Source organism: Macaca mulatta, chromosome 1 (genome assembly GCF_049350105.2).
Source record: "Macaca mulatta isolate MMU2019108-1 chromosome 1, T2T-MMU8v2.0, whole genome shotgun sequence".
Lineage (NCBI taxonomy): Eukaryota > Metazoa > Chordata > Mammalia > Primates > Cercopithecidae > Macaca > Macaca mulatta.
In genome coordinates this window covers 58,272,480-58,291,715 of record NC_133406.1, presented here as the reverse complement: position 1 = coordinate 58,291,715, position 19,236 = coordinate 58,272,480, and the positions used below count along the sequence as shown (strand labels likewise).

Genomic DNA, 19,236 nt, shown 5'->3' with positions numbered 1-19,236 from the left:
CTGTGACTTTAAGTGAAACGACATGTAGCAAAACCAATTCTACCACAGGTTAACTGATATAAACAAAGAGTGAAGTTCCTATGGCATATTCCTGGTCACGAAAACATCACCAAACTTCTAAATAAAGAACAAAGCACTTCTGATATTAAACATTGAAAGCTCATCCCAGCAGCCCAGGGGGCCAGGTGGGAACCCACCCTGGACAGGCCATCATCCTTCACAGGGAGCACTCATACCCACACTCCACTCCCATGCAGGGAACATTTACCCACACTCCACTGCCATGCAGGGAAGAGCACCCACTTACACTCCACTCCCATGCAGGGAGCACTCACATACTCACACTCACATTGGGACCATATAGACATGCCAATAACCTTACATGCAAACCTTTGGGATGTAGGAGAAAACCACAGTACCCAGAGACAACCTACGCAGACATGGGGAGAACATACGAACTCCGCACAGACTGTGGCCCCAGCCGGGAATCCATTTTTTTCTCATCAACATTATGATGCAGCCAGGCATGGTGGCACAAGCCTGTAATCCCAGCACTTTGGGAGGCCAAGGTGGACAGATCACTTGAGCCCAGGAGTTTGAGACTAGCCTTGGCAACATAGTGAGACCCTCTTCTCTACAAAAAAAAAAAAAATGCTAAAATTAGCCAGCCCTAGTGGCATGTGCCTATGGTCCTAGCTACTCACCTGAGCCTGGGAGGCCGAGGTTGCAGTGAGCTGTGATCACACTGCTGCACTCCAGCCTGGGCGACAGTGAGAACCTGTTTAAAAAACAAAACATTATAATGAAATAGCATTGAGCAAAATGATGTTATTCGGGGACCTACTGTCCTTCTCTGATGTTTCCTTACTCAGAAACCTTCAACAGCTCCCGGCTGACAGCATCATCAAATCTGAGTTCTTCCGGCTGGTGTTCAAATCCTTCCTTCTTCTCAGTGCGTTTGACAACTCTTCCCACTGCTCCCCAGGTGGCAGCATGTGCCATGGCTTTCTCCGCCCAACACCATCATTGAAGGATTAGACAGTTCACTAGAACTTCCATGAACACATTCACAGTACAGATAATTAACTACTGGTGATCAGGGACTGATATGTCCCCGACAAGTTCTCAAACATCCAACATATCTAAAGGAAAGCAAAGAGTCCGCTAAGAGAAGGGTGATTTTAACTAGGGAGGGAATGTTTTTAAATTTTTTTTTTCTATTTTTGAATCCTGGTGATATTTGCATTGGAACAGAGGATTTTAAGGGCTGAGAGTCAGGAGATAATAGTAAAATGAACCCTGAAACCAGGGCAGCATTTTAGAACTGAAAAAGCTGCTGTGGCATATGAGTTAGGCAACTCAGTGCATTCAATTAAATGTAGTGCTTCACGGAGAGGACATTAGGGCATTTATAAACAAGTGTCATGATTTTTTATTTTGTTTTTGTTTTTGTTTTTTTGAAATTGAGTCTCTGTCACCCAGGTTGGAGTGCAATGGCATGATCTCTGCTCACTGCAACCTCTGCCTCCCGGGTTCAAGCGATTCTCCTACCTCAGCCTACCAAGTAGCCAGAATTACAGGTGGGCGCCACCACACTCGGCTAATTTTTGTATTTTTAGTAGAGATGGGGTTTCACCATGTTGGCCAGGCTGGTCTTGAACTCCTGACCTTAAGTGATCCACCTGCCTCGGCCTCCCAAAGTGCTGGGGTTACATGCATAAGCCACCACTCCCAGCCGAAGTGTCATGATTTTTATGACATTTTACACAATTAAGCAGTTTATGACTTTCATCAATGCAAAAATGTAAATACAGAAAATTCCTAATTGAAACATCATTTTATATAAATGTGTGTGTGTGCATGTACATACACACTCACACACAGAAATTATCTTTGGAAGGACAGTAAGGCAAATGTGGTAGCCTATGGAGAGGAGAGCGCTGGGAGATGTTCACTAAATGTCCTTTTAAAATAATGAGCATAATGAGCAGATTTCATATTCATTTATTTATGAATAAATAAATATTATTCAATTTCTTTTAAATTCTTTTGGATTTGAGGGTGAAGGAAAAGTGTGGAAGTTTGTGTGTGTATTTTTGTGCAAGTAGTTATACTTTAATTTTATTCTATGGAGAAAGATAGCAGTGTGTTAAGAAATTAGTTTGTAGCCTGAGCAACATAGCGAGACCCTGTCTTTACAAAAATTTTAAAAATCAGCTGGGTGTGGTAGACTGCACCTATAGTCCTAGCCACTCAGGAGATTGAGGTTGGGAGGATCGTTTGAGCCCAGGAGGTCAAGGCTGCAGTGAGCTGTGTTTGAGGCATTGCACTCCAGCCTGGGTGATAGAGCAAGAGACCCTATCACAAAAAAAGAAAAGAAAGAGAGGAAAATGGTGGCGGGAGAGAGAGAGAGAGAAGAAAGAAAAAGAAAGAAAGAGAGAAAGAGAGAGAGAGAAAGAAAGAAAAAGAAAGAAAGAAAGAAAGAAAGAAAGAAAGAAAGAAAGAAAGAAAGGAAGGAAGGAAGGAAGGAAAAGAAAGAAAGAGAAGGAAGAGAGAGGAATTAGTTTGTATACTTGAACTCTCATTAATAGATATTAAATAGTACATGTAAAATTATAAATCATTCAAACCTCTAGAAAATTAAAATAATTGGCTGGGCATGGTGGCTCACGCCTATAATCCCAGCACTTTGGGAGGCCAAGGCAGGTGGATAACCTGATGTCAGGAGTTTGAGACCAGCCTGGCCAACATGGTGAAACCCTGTCTCTACTAAAAATACAAAAATCAGCAGGGTGTGGTGGTGCCCACCTGTAATCCCAGATACTCGGGAGGCTGAGGCAGGAGAATTGCTTGAACTCGGAAGGCAGAGGTTGCAGTGAGCTGAGATTGCACCACTACACTCCAGCCTGGGCAACCAAGCAAGACTCTGGCTCAAAAAAAGAAAAAAGAAAAGAAAAGAAAAAGAAAATTAAAATAATTTACTTTAATGCTGTTGGAGAGGTGTTGGGTCATGATGCATTTTTGACTTTTTTTAAAAATGAGAGATCATTGTAAATGATTTAAGGATTCATATGAAGGCTTAAAGAAAGACCCAGACTAAAGGTGTCCTGGATACATCAATCCAGGAACTGAGGAATCAGTAGTGGCTCCAAGGTGAAGAAGGTCTAATAGCTTAGATTTCTCCTGCCATCTTCTCCTAGCATTCAGTGTGTACTGAAGATAATAGGTTCTGATTGAGCTGTATGCTTCCTTTTAAGAAAATCTATAAAGAGGATTCTCAGGATTTCAATTTCCTGTATGTGTAATTGAAGCTTCCATAGCTTTTCTTGATTAATCTTTGAGTGTGGTTCTTGGATACATAGTACTTTCAAATAACTAATTAAGTTATTAATTTCCATTTTGTTTTGCAAAAATATTGGTTTTCCAGTTTAATTTAGTAACCAAAAGCCTAGATAGACTTTGTGAGACCAATGAACTCAATAGATTTGTTTAAAAAAAAAAAAAAAAACAGCCAGGTGCAGTGACTCATGCCTGTAATCCTACTACTTTGGGAGGCTGAGGCAGGTGGACCACGAAGTCAGGAGTTGGAGACCAGCCTGGCCAACATGGTGAAACCCCGTCTCTACTAAAAATACGAAAATTAGCTGGGCATGGTGGCAGGTGCCTGTAATCCTAGCTACTCAGGAGGCTGAGGCAGGAGAATCATTTGAACCCGAGAGGTGGAGGTTGCAGTGAGCTGAGATCTAGCCACTGTACTCCAGCCTGGGCGACAAGGCGAGACTCTGTCTCAAAAAAAAAAAAAAAAAAAAAAAAATACAGATATCAACTGCACATGGTGGCTCACACCCGTAATCCCAGCACTTTGGGAGGCCAAGGCAGTGTGCAGATTGCTTGAGCTCAGGAGTTCAAGACCAGCCTGAGCAACATGGTGAAACCACACCTCTACAAAAAATACAAAAATTAGCCAGGCATGGTGGCACACACCTGTAGTCCCGGCTACTCAGGAAGCTGAAGTGAAAGGATCACCTGAGCCTGGGAGGTCGAGGCTGCAGTGAACCGAGATCGTGCCACTGCACTCCAACCAGGGTGAGAGTGAGACTTGGTCTTAAATAAAATAAAATAAATAAATAAACAAGATACCTGCATCGGTTAGATATATACCTATAATAACCACTTATTCCAATACCAAAATATAGACATAATCTTACAGAAGATTTGTTTTTCCTGATATTTAAATGCATTCATGTGATTGGTCTTTCACAGGTTTAAAATCAATCATATCAGTTATATATTTAGTAGATTGCCAGAAATCCAGACCATATTATTGCTGCATAGGACTTGTATAGATAGGCTATGATGGTAACATCTTGGGATATTCAGACCTTATGATCCTTAGTGTCCATGATTAACATATGCAAAGGTCTTTTACAGAAAGTCAAATTTCTTTATAGATCTGAAAGTTTCAGACAGCTTTTGAAAGCAGAGACCATGTCTCTGCAGCTTACTTGAGCTTTCATTCTCATCTTTTCTAAACTCGAGAAAATGCTAGTCACCGGAGGGTTCTGGTTAATTGCATTTAATTTTTTAGTCTCTACAAAAGCTAACCAGGAGAAGGTAGAAGAGGTAGGGCTAGAGTTAGAGATAAAGATTGGACACATGAGAGCAAGTTCACAGAGCTGCTGGGCAGTATGTGAAGAGTGCCGCCTGGCACTCTTCTGCAAGAGTTGTGCAATGAGGTGTCTGCAAGTTTTGGGGTGTTTGTGAGAATGCAAAGAGGTGAACGTTGTGATAGGAGTTAACCCCTCACAGCATTTGGCGTCTTTGGCAGCAATGCCATGACTAGGAGCTAGGACAGCTAGGATTTGGTGTTTGGTTTCCTCCTGGCCTCTCTGAGCTCCTTGGTTACAGCCCTGTATGCCCTCACCATGTATATTCATGGTGCATCCTGGCCTGCCGAACACAGCACAGAACACTGGTGAGTCCCTGTAGTTGGTGGTGAGTGTGGGTGTGTATGGGAGGGCAGACATTTGACAATAAGTAAGAAAAAAGTGATGACATTTATCATGATTTCATGAGCATCAAGACTTCATTTTTGTGCTCATTAGGTCTTTATTTCACGAAAGGAAGAAAAATCTCATAAATAAATACAAAAATTTTTATTCAGTTGAAAGATTAAGTAGCCAGTTACCATAAAGTTTTATGCTTTGTCGGAGAAACACTATTTTATTATATTATTTCATTTAAAATAAGTATGCTAAATAGTAAAATGGTAATTATGAAAATGAAACTGTGAATTTCATAAAACTGTTAATAATAGCAAATAATCATTAGTTAAGTATTTAGGGGACCAGTTCCCTAAATACTTTTAACAATATGAAATGAAAATAATGGTATAATTATTTTTAAAATAATATAGTCAATGAAAGTAGAAGGTGAGTAAAGAAACAAAAGTCAAAGAAGGTAAGACCATAAAGCAATGAACCAAACTAAATGAGGATGACTGATACTTTTTTTGATTATTATTTTTTTTACTAACACTAATAGTTAAGGAAAAACAAAAATATACAGTTAGATGGAGCTGCAATGGATTGACGAAGGTTGAAGTAATCGCACTCTCTTGGTCTCTGGTTATTATCCACAATTTAAAGCTACTGGAGAAGCTAATGATTAAATTACTTCTAAGACAATAGACTTAGAATTCCTTTCTTACTAATTAATAGACAGTGTTTCTCTGACAAATGAAAAGGAGCTATTGTAGATCAGAAATCATTTAGTGCTTCTTTAAGGAACAAAATAATAGCTCAAACTTTTAAACTGTTTAACAAAGGTAATGAATAACACTGCTGTAACGTTTCCTGGGTATCAGGCAGTGTTCTAACTCCTTTTTTTTTTTTTTGAGATGGAGGCTCACTCTGTCACCCAGGCTGGAGTGCAGTGGCACAATCTCCATTCACTGCAACCTCCGCCTCCCAAATTCAGGCGATTCTCCTGCCTCAGCCTCCCAAGTAGCTGGGACTACAGGCACACGCCACCATACACGGCTATCTTTTGTATTTTTACATAAGATAAAAGGCCTCAGCCTTCCAAAGTGCTGGGACTACAGGTGTGAGGCACTGTGCCTGGCCTGTTCTAACTACTTTTGATGAGTAATTTGTTTAATTCTGACAAAAGCTCTATGAAGTAGATACCATTTTAAATCATCATTTTACAGATTTCAGAAGGGTTACCTAAGGTGCCCAAGGTAAGTGGCAGAGCCAGGATTCAGACCTAGGCAGTCTGGCCTTTGCACCTGTGTATAGAACCACTTCCCTGTGCTGAGTTTTGGTAGAGATAGGACAATATATACGTTCCTTCCTCTGTATTTTGGGTATTCCCATTTCTTCTCAAAGCAGGCACTGTATCCTCTGTCCAAAAACAGAACGTCTGGGGCCAGAGAGACCACCTGGCCACTTTTCCCTAGAGAGGGAAAGTATGAATGTGCATGACCGACTGGCAGCCCACAGACCCATTGGCGGGCTAGGACCAGAGCCCAAGGAAAGCGAAATTCTGTAATACTTGGCAATATGTGGAAAGCATCCTTAAAACTGAATTCAATTTTTTTTTTTTTTAAGATGGCGTTTTCGCTCTTATTGCTCAGGCTGGAATGCAGTGGCATGATCTCGGCTCACTGCAACTTCTGCCTCCCAGATTCAAGTGATGCTCCTGCCTCAGCCTCCCGAGTAGCTGGGATTACAGGCACATGCCACACCACAGCACCTGGCTGATTTTTTTGTTTTTAGTAGAGACGGAGTTTTGCCATGTTGGCCAGTCTGGTCTCGAACTCCTCACCTCAAGTGATCCACCCGTCTAGGCCTCCTAAAGCCCTGGGATTACAGGCATTAAGCCACCGTGCCCAGCCAAAAATTGAATTCTAGATTGATTGATTTTTTTTCCCCTAAAATATTAGGAAGAGAATAGTTATGGACACTTGATCTAGGTTTTCTCATTCTCTTTGTTGATATATAATTCAGAAATTTATAAATATTAAACTCTCAGTTGTGACAAATTAGATTACTATTCAGCAAATAGCCATTTCCTTTTTCCTACACCTTCTTGCTCCACTGACTTTGGGCTTGGCCAATGGAATGAAAGCAAATGTGTTAAGAGCAGAGGTTCTAAATGATCTTGCTCCATGTAGCCACTGCCCCTTCAACCTGATCCCAGAAAGAAGGACTCATGAAGTCGACCTGAATCTCACCAGCAGCCTGAAATAGAGCCACCCCAGCCAACTCGCAGACCTGTGACCAAGGAAGTGAATGTTACCAGAAGCCATTGAAATTTTGGAGGTGTTTGTTATGCAGCATTATTGTAGCAGAAACCTGACTACCATGGAAATCTTTATAGTGGTAGAAAAAGGAAGTCACGTTTACTAACAACTTACATATGCCAACTGGTTTATATTCATTAACCCATATAATCCTTACAACAACCCCATGTGGTAGGAACTATTACTATCCCATTTTATGGATGAGAAGACTGAGGCACAGAAGGGTTAAGTAACTTCCCCAAGATTGCATTCCGGGTATAGTAAAACATGGATTTAAATTCAAGTCTATATAAATATAAAATGTGTGCCTTTTTCCCCACTACTACCTCATATAAGTTTGCATGATTCTTTATTTTATTATATATATATATTTTTTGAGACAGAGTTTCACTCTGTTGCCCAGGCTAGAGTGCAAGTAGTGTGATCATGGCTCACTGCAGCCTCGACCTCCCAGGCTCAAGGAATCCTTCCACCTCAGCCACCTGAGTAGCTTGAACTACAGGTGGATAGTACCACACCTGGCTAAATTTTTAATTTTTTTTTTTTTTTTTTTGGTAAAAACAGGGTCTGACTATGTTGCCTAGGCTGGTCTCAAACGCCTTGCCTCAAGCAATTCTCTCCTCTTAGCTTTAGTGCTGGGTTTACAGGCGTGACCCACTGTGCCTGGCCCTACATGATTCTTTGAATCCCAGGTATAAAACAAGAATGTTCAAAATAAAAATTATGGCTGGGCACAGTGGCTCATGCCTGTAATCCCAGCACTTTGGGAGGCTGAAGCGGGCAGATCACGAGGTCAGGAGTTCGTGACCAGCCTGGCCAACACGGTGAAACCCCGTCTTGACTGAAAATTCAAAAATTAGCCGAGTGTGGTGGTGCACGCCTGTAATCGCAGCTACTTAGTCATGAGGCTGAGGCAGGAGAATCACTTGAACCCGGGAGGCGGAGGTTGCAGTGAGCCGAGATTGCACCACTGCACTCCAGCCTGGTGATAGAGCGAGACTCCATCTCAAAATAAATAAATAAATATAAAATAAAATAAAAATTATTTAAAATAATACACAAATCAGTATTCTTATTCCAACAATAATAAAATATTTTAAAAGGAAAATAACACCAAAGAGAAGATGAAGCATTCGATTTTACATGTTCAATGTTAAACATTATAAGAATAGAGACTGGTGGCAATTGCAACAAGCTATTAGAATTCAGACACCAGTAGCTATATCTGAGGAGTTAAAATGTTTCTTCGTGGGCATTATTAAAAACCAAATAAACCTGGGAGGGCTGTTTTCAAGTTTCTAGGAACAAGAAACAAAGGGTTTATTCTATTCTGTAATTCTTATGACAAACTATACCTACTTGTCTGGAGAGTTATTCATGCTTTTGTTCGTCCAGACCGGCCTTGGGTCAGAACCCGCTCAGCAAGTGACCCAGATGCTGTGGTAGACAAAGTCTGTGACATATGGTTTCTGCCCTCAAAAGACTTAAAGTCTCACTGGGAAGCCCCGAAGTGGGTTGAAGCATATTGGGTCACTCTTCAACCTGCTCCCGTTTATTTTTGGTGGAGGGTGATAGTGGAAGGCAAAATGCCCAAGCTACGGGAGATGCTGACCACAAGGGGCCCTTTCTTCAGTTTTCCCTCAGCTGCCACCACAGCACTTTTTCCACTCTTTTCAGAGGCAGTGAGGGAACAGGTCTGTCTGCATTCCTTGCTGTCCAGTCCCATGGGGAGGGTGAAAGAAAGAGAAAGATGGGGGCAGCAGGGACCCTGGCTTCCCAAGGACTGTGACCATTTCTCCTCAGAGCTCTTCACACCTTGGCAGTGGATGGAGAGCCAAAGCAACCTTGGCACCTTCCCTTTCTTGTTCTGTGCCCATTTCCCTTCATGCAGTGCCATCCTCTCCTCCCCCTGGAGGCTGGCGCTCTCCTGCTGTGGCCTGACTGCCTAAACCCAAGCCCCTCCTCCAGGTCTGCTTTCCTCGTCAGCACCAGTGCCCCACACCATGTCCTCCGATTCCTCATGATTAAAGTTTGCTCTCACTCCCATTATTCTGTACTGTAACTTCGGCAAAATGGCTTCCTTTTTTTTTTTTTTTTTTTCCTGTTTTTGTTTTTTTCTTGAAGGAACAATTAAATGTCCTATTAGATAAATCATAAATGGTGGGATTTCAGGAACCAAGAAATATGAAATGATAATAGCTAAATGTATAATGCTATGTGTCAGGCAAATGTACTATCTCATTGAATCCTCATAACAACCCAGTGAGATAGGCACTATTATTATGCCAATTTTACAGATGAGGAAACTGAGGCACAGAGAAGTTAGTTAAGTTGCCCAATGCCAGGCAGCTAATAAGCGGTGGAGCTGGAATTCAAGCCCAGGCAATGTGCCCTGGAGCCTCACCCTTAACATCTACGTGAAAGAGGCGAGAGATATTTCTGGTGTGTTTTCATGGCAGCCCACAGACCATATCTCTTGGGTGACACTATTGCCATCCAAAGCCTGACCAAAGTCTTGAGATCAAACCTTAAGTGACGAACATCGCCTAATGCTGTCTACTTGAGGAGAATGAGTACAGACAATGATGAAAGCCAAGGAACCCTGGTTCTGGTTCTAGAATGTACCTGACATTATTTTGTTCAACCCCATCAGTTCCCACATGAAGAAATAGAATCAAAGAAGTTTAACTGATTTGACTGGGCCTCCTGACACTTGTTCTGTGACCTGAAAGTGCCAGCCAGTCACCTTCCTCTTCCCCACCTCCACTGTAAAATCAGTTTGCCAAATTATATTGATCCTCAACCTCAAAATGTCTGTCACAGCAATGGCCTTGTTTCTGCCCCTGATGCCAGTCAGGTTGCTCATTACTTCACACTTGTCCCAGTACCTTCTCTGACCTCCCTGCCTGCGTCTCTTTCCCCATCCCTCTCTTTCTCATAACCATGCACAACTGTCTGGTCATCTTCCTCAAAGCCTCGCTTTTACAAAACTTGAATGCAAACCTAGGGTACAAAGGCCTGGATTCAAATCCCGATTTACCATTCTGTCACTGAACAGACACAGCCATTGAGGTTAAACACAAAAACAGGTGAGGTGAGACCACAGAGGTTTAAAAGCTCAGCTCGCGTCACTGAACGGGACAGAGGCATCAACCTACAGCATTGGGCCAAGCTAGCAACCTGGATAAGTCAAAATTAGTACTGAGAGACTTGTGAGTTATGAAACCCAGCAGTCTTATCTTTGTTCTGAGCACAGTCGGTGGTGGGGAGACAGAGGGCCACATGGAGGGGGTGGGCGGGATGGTGGGGAGAAAGGGAATCCCCACATCCGCTGCCTACTGCACTTCTCGATGAAAACTTCTCCCCTCCCTAGAAATAGAAGCAGAAATGAAACTTTAGCCAGAGCCAAGAGTTATAGCAGGGCAGGAAGACCAGAATTAGGAGAAAACTCTATCTATGAATATGAAAAACAGCCTGCCCTCTTTACAACTCCAAGGCATTGAGTAGAGACAGCAAGGGAGCTTAGCTCAGAGGAGCCAGGACCAGGCAGCCTGCATTCAGGTGCGCACCTACCACCCCAGAAAAGCAAGACCTCTGTCCTCAATGTGCCATTCTAATTACTCCACGCTACGTACCTTTAAAACAAAGGGAGAATGGAGTTTACTGTGTCCTGAATTAGGAAGCTAAGTTTACAGATGAATCTGTGATGAAGAAGTATCAGTTGCTACATTCTAGGAATGGACCAGATTACTAAAGATTTAAAGAGTTTAGGGAAATGGGCAGAAAGGAGGCTAATGAAATTCAGTCCCACAAAGCTGGAAGGTCATGCATCAAAGTAGCATCCATGATACATTTAAATGGAGCCCTAATAGGTAGAATTGCAGAAAATAATGAGGAAAGAGCCCTAGGGCTAGATAATTATATCATCAAAGGTCTAGTTGCAAACAGGGGATTTCCTTGTAGAGCAAAGCAATAGTTCCTCTCTGTAAAAGGTTTCTCACATCTCATTTAGAATCCTGGGTGCAATCCTGGGCTTGCAGCTACCCGGAAACTGAGAATTGTTAAAAAGGGAACAAAAGAGAAAAAAGGAAAGGTTGGTCTGGGACTCAGGAACATGCTATAATGTTTTTTAAAGGCATTTTTTTAACCTCTTCTCGAGCTGAGTACAAAAAAATATCATTCCTTAAACTGTGGTTCAGGGGTCACGAGTATCAAATAGGGGTCCCCATAATTATTTTATTTATCTATCTATCTATTTATTAATTTATTTACGGACGGGATCATGCTCTGTTGCCCAGGCTAGAGTGCAGTGGTGTGATCATATCTCACTGCAGCCTCCACCTCCTGGCCTCAAGCGATCCTTCTGCCTCAGCCTCCCAAAGTCTTGGGGATTGCAGGCTTGAGCTACTGTGCCCAGTCCACACAATTCTTTTTATGCCTTTGTCCTCACCCTTTTGCTGACTTGGCACTTTTCACTGGCATATATTTTTGAGATGAGACTTCTAAATTACAGGGAGAGAGTGGGGGTTTTAAGTTGAGAGAAAGGAAATGGAATAATTTTGAAGTTAGCATTAATTTCAGCACAGTCAGGTACATATAAAATCAGGTTATTGTAGAACCATCAGTTCAGGGTAAGCTCCAACTTCAGGAAATCCAAAAAGCTTTAAACCACAGCCCTTTGCCAGCAGAGATCAACAGAAGACCTGATAGATGAACAGAAGGGCCATGAAGTTTGTGGCCAGAGAGACATCAGGAGATGTGGGAATTCCAGCCATTTTCATCCAGTTAGAATGCAGTTCTCTTATGATATTTAATACATTTCAAATCCACATCCTAAGACCCTGCTCTTTCCTGTATGCAATGAGAGAAAGGGAGAGAGAGAGACCCCTTAGACCTGTGCCATCCAATATTGTGGCTATCAGGTACTTAAAATGTGGCTGGTCTTGTAAATGCTGTTAAGTGTAAAAATTTAACTGAATGCCTGAAAGACTGTAAAATATCTGATTCTTTTTTTTTTTTTTTCCGACACAGAGTCTTGCTCTGTTGCCCAGGCTGGAGTGCAGTGGTGCTATCTCGGCCCACTGCAACCTCTACCTCCTGGGTTCAAGCAATTCTCCTGCCTCAGCCTCCTGAGTAGCTGGAATTACAGATGCCCGGCTAGTTTTTGTATTTTTAGCAGAGATGGGGTTTCACCATGTTGACCAGGCTGGTCTCGAACTTGTGACCCCGTGATCCTCCCTCCTTGGCCTCCCAAAGTGCTAGGATTACTAGGGCATGAGCCACTGTGCCTGGCCATGAACATTTTTTTATGTTGATTATGTATTGAAATGATAATATTTCTGATGTATTGGGTTAAATAAAATATATTATTAAAATCAGCCAGATACAGTGTCACACTCCGGTAACCTCAGCACTTTAGGAGGCCAAGTTAGGAGAATTGCTGAAGCCCAGGAGTTCGAGACTAGCCTGGGCAACACAGGGAGACCCACATCTCTACAAAAAAATAAATTAATTGATTAATTAAATAAAATAAATTGTCCCTTCTCTTTTTACTTTTCTTAAAGTGGATACTAGAGGGTTTAAAATTCACATATAGCTCACACTATCTTGCACAGTCCTGCTTTAGACTTTCAAACAGTGGAATAAATTCCAGGACAGCAGTTTGCATTGCCCTTGTTAAATTTCTGGGATAAGGGAGAAAACTGATAAAACGAGAGTTTGTTTTCATTTTCTTAGGAATATAATCTCAAATGGCCCAAGCCCAATTGCTGTCAGTTAGAGTGGATGTTTGGGTTTAAGGAATGCTTGTAGTACAGAAACTTATTAATAATATTTAAAGAACTACAGCTGGGAGAAATACAGGACACAGTGAATGGGCTCATTCTTTAGCATAATTTCATGTGAATTAAATGAAACCCATAAAGTCCACATAAACCTGCACCATGGCTTGTGAAAACACTGTTTATCACAGAAGACAGAAAAATGCCATCATTTATTCATCTTTGTATCCTAGAGGAAACTGAGAAAATGTTAGTCCAAATAGAACACTCAACTCTCTGTTGTACCCCAGACTGTTGTATCTGGAAAAAAAAAAAAGGCAGAACTCTTTCTGATGGTAGATTTTTTTTTTCCCCTGAGTGAATCAGAGAACAGCCTGTGGTCTAAACCAAAAAAAAAAAAAAAAGCCTTATGTAAACGGGTAACGACATGTGGATGGGTGTGGAATTATTCATGAAGCTACAAGACTGAAGAAAAACTCCCCTCTCTCCCCTCTAGAAAGACTGAGATGATGTATAATTCTTGCATTCCAGGTGGCTTCTTACTTGACAGTTGCCCTTTTATATCCACGAACATGAGAAGCAATTACTTGACACAATCTTTTTTATGCTGTTTTTAAAATTAGGACATTGATTTATGTGAATACACAAACTAAAAACTGATTATAAAAACAACTAAACGTGTCATTCTAGGCAATTCTAGGCAGCCTAGACACTGCTAGTATTGACATGTACCACTGAAAAGAAATGAGAGTATGAACTATTTTGGGGTTATTATAGACAGCTGAGTGATTTGTACATACTCAACACTCTTATTGAGATCGTCTAATACCTCTTTGTAAATTTGTTGAAAGGTAAGTGACTTGAAGCTTTTCATTCTCCACTTTAGGAAAACACCTACAATTCTACTTGGAAGAATCAGCTACATTTTCAACACGCTGTCAGAATGACCTTGGGCTATGTTGGCAAAGCACAATGGGAAGAAGACAACTGACTGAAGGTCAAACTAGGCCTTAAAAAAATTGTTCTTTCTAAGTGAAACTTTATGTAAGACCCAAGCTTCCTTTATGTAAAAATAGGATACCCACTAGGCTTTGGGGCTGACATTGGTTGTTAAATCTTGCTAATCTTCCCTGGAATGAAACCAGCATGACTCAAAGAGAAAAAGAGTCTATAATATTTTCTAATCCCTGAGTTCTTTTCTTTATATATGAAAAAGGATTACTAGGCTAGGCGTGGTGGCTCACGCCTATAATCCCAGCACTTTGGGAGGCCAAGGGGGAGGATCACCTGAATTCGAGACCAGCCTAACCAACATGGAGAAACCCTGTCTCTACTAAAAATACAAAATTAGCCGGGTGTGGTGGTGCATGCCTGTAATCCCAGCTACTCAGGAGGCTGAGGCAGGAGAATTGCTTGAACCCAGGAGGCGGAGGTGGCGGTGAGCCGAGATCAGATCGCGCTATTGCACTCCAGCCTGGGCAACAAAAGTGAAACTCTGTCTCAAAAATACAATAATAATAATAATAATAATAATAATAAAAGGGATTACTAGCATAATTGTTCTTTTAAAATCACTGGCAGTATTGCTGAATGTATTTAGATAGTTTCACCAAGTGACAACAACTGAATTCATAGATTCATCAACCAGACCTGATACAAAAAAAAGTGTAAGCATTTTATAGCGGATACTTGCAAGACTCTTCGTCTAACATGTATTAGAAATTAGAAGGAGGCCAGGCACAGGGGCCCGGTAATCCCAAAGCTTTGGGAAGCCAAGGCAGGTGGATCGCTTGAGCCCAGGAGTTAGAGACCAGCCTGGACAACATGGTGAAATCCCGTTACCACACACAAAAAAGCAAAAATTAACTGGGCGTGGTGGCATGCATCTGTAGTCCCAGCTACTCAGGAGGTTGAGGTAGGGGGATCACCTGAGCCTAGGGAAGTCGAGGCTGCTCTGAGCCATGGTCATGACACTGCCCTCTAGCCTAGAAAACAGAGTGAGACCCTGTCTCAAAAAAAAAAAAAAAAAAAAAAAAAAAGAAAGAAGAAGAAAATTAGAAGGGAAAATACAAAATGTGACAGATTTTAAAATACCTTTAGGTTCACGCAGTTTGTTTAACTCTTGTCCTTATTATAAAGCCATAGACATTTGAGATCCAGAAAGAATCTTTGTAAAAACAGTTGTACAGGGTAGTGGTTCAGAGCACAGGCAATGGTGCTCAATTTCCTGAGTTCTGAACCGAACTCTGTGACCCGATAGTTGTATAATGTCAGGCAAGCTATTTAACTCCTTGGAAACCCACTTTCCCTCATGTGTAAAACAGCAATAATCATAGTACCTACCTTATAAGGTTATGGAGTTAAATTAGGTTATTTCTCTTGCACAAAGAAATGACTCAATCCTTGCTGGTTATAATGATTTAATCCAGTACTTTCGTTTCACAAGCGAGGGATCTGCAGTAAGGAGACTTATCTCTGGTCTCACCATTAGGTTGAGACAGATTCTCAGCTAGAATCCAAAGTGCTCTTATCACTTTTCCATAGCTTTTGCTTTGTCCTTTGCATTTTAAAATTATTAATTTCCTATTGCACCTTTTCGTTATAGACCCCAAGTGCAACTAGATACAAACACCAGGAAAATACATACCACATTTTAATAATTTAAAAATTGTGAAATTGGCTAAATTGTAATAGATTTCATCTTAAGAGAGCATTAATTAGCATGAGTTAATCATTTTTCTTTAAATCTTACATAATCTAGAAAGCTTCAAATGTGCCAGCTTTACTGCGACTCTTTCCACGTTTTCTTTCTGTTTGTCTCCCTCTGGTGGATTAAAAAATACTTGCTTTTATTAGGTTGGTGCAAAAGTAAATGCGGGTTTTGCCACTAATGGCAAAAATGCCCTTGACAGTTGCCCTTTTATATCCACAAACATGAGAAGCAATTACTTGACATAATCCTTTTTATGCTGTTTTTTAAATTAGATGATTGATTTATGTGAATACACAAACTAAAAACGATTAGAAAAACAACTACATTTTTGTGGATATAACTAATGTATATGGATATAGAATGGCAAAAATGCCATTAATGGCAAAACCAGCAATTACTTTTGCACAAACCTAGTATTTTCAGAAGTACTGTATGGGTTATTTGGGATAGGTTTTACTCTTTAAGAGTTCATCTGTTGTCTCCTGGTTCACGATGCAGAAGCTCTAGAAGACTGCCTTGCTTAATGGGAATCTTTGCAGAAGCTCCAATTAAGGCAGGGTAGAAACAGACCCAGGACACCTGTTCCCTAAACCCACATGAGCACCAGGTAGCACATGTGAAGGTGCATATGGTATGTTCAAAGAACTACACTTGCTTGAAGTGACTGAGAAGAAAGTACAAGAAATTAGGGGGTAAAGGCTGAGGCAGGAGACCAAACAGAAAGGGAAGCAGGGGCCAGGTCATGGGGCCTTTCAAGTTATGTTTGAATTTTATTTTGTAGACAGGTAATGAAGGTTGCATTAGTTAGAATTAGGCTGCAAAAAGAGAAAACTCAATTAAGTGGTTTTTTAAAACAGCAGATATTGGCCAGATGCGGTGGATCACACCTGTAATCCCAACAGTTTGGGAGGCCAAGGCGGGCAGATCACTTGAGGCCAGGAGTTTGAGACCAGCCTAGCCATCATGGTGAAACTCTACTAAAAATACGAAATCAGCCAGGCGTGGTGATACGTGTCTGTAATTCCAGCTACTTGGGAGGCTGAGGCACGAGAATCGCGTGAACCCGGGTGGCGGAGGCTGCAGTGAGTTGAGATCGTGCCACTGCACTCCAGCCTGGGCAACAGAGCGAGACCCTGTCTCAAAATAAGTAAAATAAATAAATAAAAAACAAGTGTTTATTTTTGTCTTATGAAAAGAAGTCAGGAAGTAGAAGGTTCAGGGTTTTAAAGCAAGCTCCCTGTCATCAAGGATCCAGGCTCTTTCCAATTCCTCCCTTCCGAGGGTGTGGCCTTTGTCATCATATATATTTATCTAGTTGGACATCTACACTGGCAAGTGAAATTCATTTTTTTTCCCAGAAAATAAACTAACCCATTTCTATCCCCAAACCAGTTCTGCCCCTTTGTTCTCTGGCTCCTCATTTTACTAGAAGAAAGAACAATGATATGAGAGTGAGAGGAAGGTGTGGGGAACTGGAGCTTAGGAGAGTATCTCGGAAAACAATAGAGGAGAGTTTTAAAAGATGTAGAGAAGTAACATGAAGTCTGAAGCTTAGTTTTCATTAGAGCTAGCAGTGAGGTTACTGGTGACCTTGGAGAGGGTGTATTTGCACTTTTTTGTAGAGCAGAACCCTGTTTCATGTTGAAGCTCACTGACTAGAATCACACCTTTCTTGCCTCTCACTATAATGATAATGATGGAATCGAATCATTGGGGAAGAAGTTAGCTGCCAGTGAACTGAGGAATGAAGGGAAGGAAAAAAAAGTGGCTAGAGAAAGTAAGAGTCCACCTTCAAGAAACCTGAATGAAGAGGCAGTGGCCTGTCCTCATCCCTAACATGCTCTTGACCCAAACAATGTTCCTTGGGGTTAGCATCCAATATGAAAGAGCTGTGGACACCTCAGTTGTGTTCATGGAAAAAGTCGCAAACTCTCTTACTGATTTGTACCTTTTTTTTTTTTTTTTTGAGACAGAGTATCCGTCTGTCACCCAGGCTGGAGTGCAGTGGTATAATCTCAACTCACTGCAACTTTTGCCTCCTGGAATCAAGCGATTCTCCTGCCTCAGCCTCCCGTGTAGCTGGGATTACAGACAGGTGCCACTACGTCTGGCTAATTTTTATATTTTTAGTGTAGATGGGGTTTTGCCATGTTGCCCAGGCTGGTCTTGAACTCTTGACCTCAAGTGATCCACCCGCCTTGGCCTCCCAAAGTGCTGGGATTACAGGCATGAGCCACTACACCCACCTATACCATCTGCTTCAGCTGCATTCCCGTGGTTACAGGGATCCTGCTTATTTGGGGTGTTGGTGGCCTCTACTTTCCCCTTGGTTTAATGACAGTTTTTACTGCTCAGCACTTTCCTTAGAACACAGTCTTACTGTGTTTTTCCTTCTGGCTGCTACTACGTCCAACTTCCCAGGCTAACAGCTCTGACCAAGCTTCTCTTGCGTGAATCCAAAGGGCATCACATCCCTTCTTGATCTGGTGTACCCTCTCTAAGGGGAACCTGAACATGAAGCAATATAGATACGGCAGGAGCTGGGGAGCAGGAAGGTGGGGGTGTCTTTTCTTATTTTTTTCAGATAACAGAGATGCTGAAAATGGAGGGAAAGTAGGGGATATTTGATGTAGGGAAGTGTCTGGAAGATAGTAGAGATGAATCCAGGACACAGGTGTTGAACCGGCCCTACTAAACAAGGGCTTAAGTGAAGGTAAGTTTGAAGCAAAGGTGAATAAGATAGGAAACTAAGAAAAAAATATATTTTCAGTAGAGTTATCTTAGGTGACTGAAGATTCAATTGGTTCTGATTTAATTCACACTTATGTAGTCTTTATGTTTCATACAATATACTTGGATGGAACATAAGGAGCTTATCATACACGTTATCTATTTTCATATACATTATCTATTTTAATTTTCACAAATACATATAACTATATCTAGTCAAAATGTATCAACTTAGATTTACATACAGTAATATTTCACATTTTATTTATTTTTATTTTTTGAGACAAAGTCTTACTCTGTCACCCAAGCTGGAGTGTAGCAGTGCAACAAGGCTCACCGCAGCCTCAACCTCCCTGGCTCAAGTGATCCTTCCACGTCAGCATCCCAATTAGCTTGGACTATAGGCGTGCACCACCATGCCCAGCTAATTTTTTGATTTTTTGTAGAGACAGGGTTTCCCTGTGTTACCCAGGGTGGTCTTGAACTCCTGGGCTCAATCCATCTTTCTGTCCTGGCCTCCCAAAGTACTGAGATTACAGGCATGAACCACCATGGCTAGCCCCATATGTCACATTTTAAAAGGTGTTTCACATATATTATGAAAATTTATTTTTCTAGCAATTACTGCTGTATAGCTGGCATGCTAGCCACTGACTCAGAGGAACTAAGCCTTGAAATGAACTAAGGAACTAAGCCTTGAACTAAAC

At 41.4% G+C, this 19,236-nt stretch overlaps 1 protein-coding gene across 1 annotated transcript in view; it reads left to right on the top strand.

Moving 5' to 3' along the window:
• DDX59 (DEAD-box helicase 59) overlaps positions 1–19,236 on the top strand; it is a 51,060-nt gene that overhangs the window by 30,744 nt on the left and 1,080 nt on the right. The window contains exon 7 of the transcript XR_013417408.1: positions 13,973–14,311. The gene's annotated coding sequence lies outside the window, so the exon portion shown is untranslated. The remainder of the gene's footprint in view (positions 1–13,972; positions 14,312–19,236) is intronic.